Source organism: Palaemon carinicauda, chromosome 19 (genome assembly GCF_036898095.1).
Source record: "Palaemon carinicauda isolate YSFRI2023 chromosome 19, ASM3689809v2, whole genome shotgun sequence".
In the NCBI taxonomy this organism is placed as follows: domain Eukaryota; kingdom Metazoa; phylum Arthropoda; class Malacostraca; order Decapoda; family Palaemonidae; genus Palaemon; species Palaemon carinicauda.
Genome location: NC_090743.1, coordinates 63,092,406 through 63,100,577, shown reverse-complemented (window position 1 = coordinate 63,100,577; position 8,172 = coordinate 63,092,406). Strand labels below are relative to the sequence as shown.

General features: G+C 32.8%; 1 pseudogene; it reads left to right on the top strand.

The window, feature by feature from the left end:
* The first annotated feature begins 2,031 nt into the window (after positions 1–2,031).
* LOC137658254 (uncharacterized) lies at positions 2,032–3,965 on the top strand (annotated as a pseudogene).
* The last annotated feature ends 4,207 nt before the right edge of the window (positions 3,966–8,172 follow it).

The following is an 8,172-nucleotide window of genomic DNA, read 5'->3' as shown; positions in this document are numbered from 1 at the left end:
TTTGAACGTGAAATGTTTATGTCAAGGAATGGCAACTGGTTATCTTTTTCTATTTCCATGGTAAACTTAATGTTTGGGTGAATTCTATTTACATATTCTAAAAACCTGTCAGCATGGGATTTTTCTCTAAATAGCAAAAAAGTGTCGTCAACGTATCTCTTATAGAAACTAGGACGAAATGCTTCCGGACATTGTCCAAGGTATATTTCCTCCAAGTGGCACATGAATATATTGGCAAATGTAGGACCCAAGGGCGACCCCATTGCCATTCCATCAACCTGTTTGAATAATTTGGTATTAAAAACAAAATGAATATCTATTACTGAAAGTTCAAGGAGTTTTCTGAAACTGTTTGAATCAAAGCCGTTGAATAAGGTATTTTCGGTAGGAAAAAGCTTGTTGAGTATAATTTCTATTGTTTCATGAAGGGGCACGTTAGTAAACAAAGATTCTACATCCAAGCTAACCATAATTGAGTTACTATGTTGTTCAAGTATTTCGGGAATGAACTTGGCGGAGTTTTGAAGAGTAAATTGATTATTCGTTAAATGACTAAGGAGAGGAACTAGGAATTTGGCTAAGTGATAATTTGGCGAGTTATAAGCCGCTAAAATAGGCCTGAGGGGTACATTAGTGCAGGCTTGATTATGCTATACTTTTCAACATGCCGGAGTACAGACAGATTTCTCTGTTGTAACCACTTTACTAAGTGATCATTTTGCTCTTAGAATTAGTTTTTATTTAGAAAAGATTTCACTTATTAACAATGGAACTAGATACGTATTGCTTGACAGGCAGAAAGATGATTTTATAGAAAAAGTAAGTGACTGGTACAAAGAGTATAAACTGCTAGGTATTGAGGATGAAAATGTTTTCCTTGAGGATCTGCTAACAGTAATAGAATCCATACTTTACAAACCACAGAAAAAACCTAATTCTGCCAGTAATCATAAACCTAGGTATCATAATGACAAAATAGTGAAAGGCTGGAACAAGTTGCTACGAAAATGCCATAGGGAATGGTCTAAAGACCAGAATATGCAATTCAGAGAAACGATGGTTACAGTGGCTGAACATGCTACAAAAAAGAGGCAAGAGATTAGAAGTAAGTATTGGGAAGGTTTTTTACGCGACATCTCATTTTCAAAATCCTTACGTCAAATTTGGGATGGTGTCAATAAAGTAAGGGGGGTAAAAAGAAAGACAAATGCACATCCTAATGCCAGAGAAAATGCAGAGGCATTAGCCGCCAAATGGTCGTATGCGTCGAACTTAGATTCTCTACCTCGAGATATACAGGAAAGCCTTAGGAAGTTACAGAAACAAAGACGTAGACTAGTTTGTATGCAGAAGAACTTAATGGATGACACCTGTATTCCTTTCACCAGGGATGAAATGTTGAATAGTGTTAAGAAGGGGAAGTCAACAGCTCCAGGTAAAGATGGCATAACATACGATATTATAAACTGTCTTATAGCAATGGAGGACAGTCCTCTTTTAGCAGTGTTCAATTTATCATACAGTAATGGTCGCTTACCTATTAAATGGACAATTGCCCTCATGATACCTGTACCTAAGGGAAATAATGATTACAGACCTATCTCATTGACTTCTTGCTTATCAAAAATAATGGAACGTATGGTTTTAAATAGGTTGTTGTATAAAGTTGACGGGCTCCTTTCTCCGAATCTTTATGGTTTTTTGAGGAACAAGAGTACCTCTGATTGCGTATTAAAAAGCCTTAGTACTGCTGGTGTCAACTGTAGAATGTTTTTAGATTTAAAGGGAGCCTTTGATAAAGCCAATAAGAATGTAATATTGGAGTGTCTTGTTAAAAAGGGTATAAAGGGCAAGCTACTGATGTGGATTTCACAATATTTGAGTAACAGAAGGGGAACTGTTATGTTTCAGGGTTACGAGTCCACTGAAAAGTATTTTGAACTTGGTACTCCACAAGGGGGTATGCTTAGCCCCATGATTTTTAATATATTGATGGACGAAATTGCAAGTTATAAATTTCATGGAAATTCACAAGTAATCATTTATGCGGATGACATTCTCATACAATGCAAATCAGAGGAGACTTTGAGTATCGTGTTGACTGAAATGTCAGATCTTTGTATATCTTTAGGTCTTGTGGTAAATGAGAGTAAGACAAAATATCAATCACGAATAGTAAGTGATAAAGAATTCTGGCTGAATGGAGAAAAACTAGAAAGAGTAACAATTTATAAATATTTGGGTATGTATATTGGTTTTGGTAAAATAATGGATCAAATTACCTATGTGAAGAACATCTGTACATCTCGGCTTAAGCCATTACGTGTTTTATCAAATCGTGGTAACGGTGTTGGTATTCCAATATTAAGGTCTGTATATCTTGCCAATATTAGAAGTATCATAGACTACTCGGCTCCAGTTTTATGTAGTTTTTCAGATAAAGATCTTCGCCCCTTGGAATTGTTGCAAAACGAAGCTATGAGGGTAATATTAGGTTGCCCTAGAACTGCAAGGATTGAAATAATGCGAATGGAGCTGAATTTCCCTCGTGTTACTCAAAGAATAAGAGAGTTGGCAGTCTCCTCAATGATAAGACTGATTAGACAGAATGATAGGCATTTCAAAATTATTATAAAAAGATATGTGAAAGGCGTTCCAGGATTCTTCACACTGAATGAATATTCACGAAAGCTTTGTAAAATATTGAATGACTATAATGTTTTTGATTTCTGTGTACCTTTGCCAAGTTCACGTCTAATAAAACCTTGGATTACTGAGAAAGTAGATATAAGTATAGAGCAACTTGACTTGAGAAAAAGGGACAGCAATCCCCTTGAACTTAGACAGCTGTTTTTGGAAAAGATATCTCGGTACCCAAAGGATACGGTGATTCATGCTTATTGTGATGGTTCTGTTACCGGATGTCGAGCTGGTCTTGGTGTTGTAATTAGAGAATTTTTTTAATTTGGTTATAGTACAGAGGAGAGAATATCTAAGCGTATTGGCGATCATAGCTCATCTACCACTGCTGAGCTGTTTGCCATATATGAGTGTTTGAAATTTGGAATTCATAAAGAAAAATCTATAATATGTTTTGTTGACAGTCAGAGTGCTCTTTTGGCTTTAAATGCCAAATTACCTTCAGATGAGGAAATAGTTACCAAATGCAACGAGTACATTTCTGTCATAAAAGGATCAGGATACAGTGTAAAATTCGTCTGGATACCCTCACATTGTGGTATATATTTTAACGATGTTGCTGATGAATTAGCAAAACAGGGGTGCAATAAAGAATCTATAGATTACGCCACTTTAGTTAGTATGAGGAAAATAAAGTCACACATGGCAAGAGTAAGGGAAGGTTGGAATATTGAGATTGCTAGGGCAATCATGAGTAACGGCAGTAACAGTATGTCTCATTATGATTATGTAAGTAACAACACATGTTTTACTTATGGAAAGTCTTCAGCTAAATATGATGGAATTGTTATGAGACTTAAACTAGGCTATAAATACTATTGGGAATATAAGAGTGGAGAGGGTACCCCTTGTAAATTATGTGACGCTGCAAACTCACACACACTGCAACATTACATTATGGAATGTAGTTCTTTGGCAGAATTTAGGAATCTTGATGATAATTTTGAACAAATGGTGTGTTTTTTCATTAATAATAATTTGTACAAGAATATTGCAAATAAATTTAAAAAAACTGATATGAGGTACTAAAATTGTGAAGTTACTATATTACTTTTTATTTGTATAATGTTTTGTGTTTGCTGCAGTAATATAGAATTTGAAATGGAAGTGGTTGTTCTCTGTACATTAAATAATAGTTCTCCTTTTATGTGAAAACTGTCTGTAAAATGTATTTTATGTAAAAAATGTTTTGGTTATTTTGTAATGTGTAATGTAGCTTTCAAATTTATTATAACAGGGACTCCTCGTGGTTCCAAATACATGCGATTTCTGTGGCGAGAGGTAGCAGGTCGAGCGCACCTTCGCCTTTGGAGTCGTGGTGTTTGGCATCGCGGCGGGTCCGGTTTTGTTGCGGCGGGTTTTGGTGTCGTTTCCTTGTTGAATGATTGTTTTTGTGATGAATTTGTGAAGTGTGTGCATATTTTCTTGAGTCTTGGACGATTTTGGGAGGCTGGCCTCTTCGTGGTCTTGTTGTCGGCCCGCACCGTCGGGCCCAGAATCGTAATTGTCATTGCTTTATCAAATTATAACTATGATTAATTTATATGTAATTTCAGTCTGTGAAATAAATATATAAGGTTTGTGCTAATGTACTTTGGGTAAATGTGAAATTATTCATGTAGGTGTTTTCATTTGTAAAAACTGTTACTAATTGTATTTTTTGGGTCATGTAAATTATTACTAGGGTTTACCTTTGTATTTAGCTTTTGTTCATTTATGTATATTAAAGTTAATTTATGTAAATTAAAGATAGAGTGGGCTTTCTAGCAAGACTAACAGCTCCTTTTGACCACTTTTTGTCAATAAATTTTTTGAATTTGAATTTGAATTGAATTTGGTACATTAGTCTTATGGACCTTAGGAAGTCCATACAGAACACTAAAAGAAGATCCTGAACTATATAATGATTGATAAGACTGTTCGGACAACATACCTTTATCTTTGAGTAGTTTTAATGTGCGGTTTATTTTATCTTCAACTTTAAAAATTAGGCTATATTGGAAATCACCAATTTCTAAAAATTTACTGGAATCTGATAAAACATTATTCATTTTCTGGATATAGTCACTGTGGTTAAGAATAACAACGCCTTTACCTTTATCTGGTCTGCAAATAACAATATTCCTGTTTTGTGAGAGTTTCTTGAGCACTGTAAAATTATCTTGTTTGAAAAAGGGAAACCAATTGGTGGCTTTCAAAGAAGAAAACACCCTATGGGCAATATCATGAATTGACTGTTGGGTTGCCCATAGGGTGTTTTCTTCTTTGAAAAAAAAAAAAAAAAAAAAAAAAAAAAAAAAAACTATTACACGGCTTTTGGAAACAATAGTAAATAAGTCTAAAGATAACCTTTATGTCAGATCACATGGTTTTGAGTGTCTCAGTAGCAATGGAATAATCATTAGCATGTTAATGACGAGAAAATTTCTTCGTAAAGTAATATAAGATCAAACTTCCCATAATTCGTTGTATTGTCAGATAATGACGCAAATATCCCTATAGATATCTTCAAATGTTCTGACTAAGATTCATCTATTCTTTGGGGTTTCAGGCTTTCAGTACTGCTGAATTTTTAACAGAATCAAAACCTTTCTCAGAGTGTGTCATTTTAAGAAGAAACAACAAGAATTTCGATAATTTACGATTTCAGAATTTTAAAACAGAGATAACTTTTATTCTTGAAATTATCTAAGAAAAAAAGGGATAAATTGAAGGGCTTTCATTACTGCTGGATTTTTCACAAAATCAAAAGCTTCCACAGAGTGTGTCGATATATGAAGAAAGTAGAAAATATTCAATATTTTACGATTCCAGATGCGACTTCTTAATTCTGTGAATTATCGAAGAAAATGGGGGTCAATTACTTGAAAGGTGAGTGAAATTGTAGTAATTACTCGTGGGAAAAGAATAAATTTTATGGTTTCCAAGAAACTTTTTTCGTTGTCTTTTTGTTCTTCGGTAAATGAAATTTAAGATAATTACAGACTTTCAGGAGTAACTTTGTTCAATTAGTTTATAATGTATTAATCATTCTCTCTCTCTCTCTCTGTCTCTCTCTCTCTCTCTCTCTCTCTCTCTCTCTCTCTCTCTCTCTTATAGAAAGTATTATGTCATTAATGATAATGACTTATTTATTGCCATTATGGAAAGATATCTATATTGCTGGAATATCTATCTATCTACCTTTGCATAAAAGTTCAGACACACACACACACACACACACACACATATATATATATATATATATGTGTGTGTGTGTGTGTGTGTGTGTTTGTGTGTGTATATATATATATATATATATATGCTCATTTCACTGATAACTACTTAACCTGACAGCAATTGAATTGAAATACAATAAGATACAATATGTATGGTGCACTAAATTAGAAGGAAATCGATTTGGCTTTTAGTAAATAGAAGTATGGAACACCTTTTCTATTTTCATATATATATTTCCCTACAGTTTATTTTTCTTTTTTTATTCTTATGCCTAAAACTGGATACTGTATTTCACGGGAAAGCAATGTTTTCTCTGTTACTGTAATATGGTATCTAAGTGGGGAATTTTCTCTCGAAGAAAATATTATGCAGACACATCTCACTACATGATGCTGCACCTTTTTACCAAGTGTGAATAAAATCTCTTGAAGATTGTAAAAGTTGTGATGAAGAAGAAAACATAAGAGATATACCGACCAACTGGGACATCAGCAATCTACCTTTGTGATAACAAGGGAACTATTACACAGCTGGTCACGGCATGGTATAAACTGAAGTTTCCCCAACAGTGTATGTAGTATAAAATTACCCTTAATTCTTTAATCCTTAGTCTAACTTTGATTTTGACCTTCCTCTACACAAAGGTTACTTTGGTGAAGTTGCGGGTCAAAAATGAAGTTTTCAGTATACTACAAAGCTGAATTTCTGTTTGAACTTCTGGCCTCCTAGTATCACCTTGACCTTCATCGAACCTTAAGTTTATTGGCACCAAATATAAAGCCTCTGCTTCGCTTACCTCTGAATCAGACCACATTCTTCATGCTCCATAAAAAGAAGATATAATTGTTTTTGTTTGTTTTTTATTTACGACATATAAACCTTTTATCATTTTTCCAGACAAACTATGTTTTTTGTAATACTGATTAAGGTAAATACTGAATAAAATTTTATTTATTTACGGAATATTTTCTTTTCAATGCTGATTAAGGTGAAAACTGAATGAAATATTGTTTATTTACACGATAGTTTTTCTTAATGCTGATTAGATGGACCGTCTGCTATTCCATGATTTTTTTTTCTGATTTTTCATAATACACAATTTTTATATATGTTTTAGACATCTAACACCTTCATCATATAAAAATTTTAAGTCACTTGATCAAAATTTTATGATTTATTAGTAAAAATCATGATTTTTTTCTGATTGTTCATAATACACAATTCATATATATGTTTTAGACATCTAACACCTTCATCGTATAGAAATGATCAAAAATGTTTTGATTTATTAGTAAAAATCATGATTTAAAAACAGAAAAATTAGGTACATTTTTTTAAAACTAATATGACACCAATTGTATTGAAAATAATACCATCATAACTTCTTTATAAATCGATTAATTCTGTGACAAATTTTCCTTTCATCTTTTTTTTTTATGATTCCTTCTTAATTTACTTCGTCTAGGCGTAAAATAATCATGATATAGGAGAAAAAGGAAAATCGAAATTCTGTTTTACAAACATGTGGAATTTTTATTCCTCTTTTCAATGATATCTTTCTCTAAAATCTAACAATAAATGAGAAAAATGTACCCATGTGTGGAAAAGATTTCCAATGATTTTTTTCTTAAAAAATCAAGATATCACTATCATGATAACCTTACTTTGAACTTTTATTGTTTATTCCTACATGAAGGCTCACTAAACGAGGCATTTAAATCCTAAGTTTTCTAACACCCTTGGTGTAAAGGTGCCATGAGTTTCCAGCGGCCTCTCTCTGTTGACAGAGTTTTAGTTAGAATGTTCCAGCTTTGTACTCCTATTCATGTTTCCCTGTCTTCTGTGTTCTTTATTGTTCTTGTCTGCCTACTTTTTGTTCTTTCTATGACCTTAGGCAACATTGGCCTTACCATAAAGTTCACGAGAACGTTGTGAAAACACAATGTTCTTACGAACTGTGACTAAATAAACACATGCATTGTAACTTCTATACATCTGGCTGGCTTTCTCGTAGCTCGTAGTTTTCGTTCACCTACCCTCAACCAATACCTTTCATCTCTGCCAGACTTACGATATTTTTAAACATAATTGAAAAATAAAAACAATATATATATATATATATATATATACATATATATATATATATATATGTGTGTGTGGGTGTATATGTATATATATATATATATATATATGTATATATATATATATATATATAAATATATATATGTATATATATATATATATATATATACA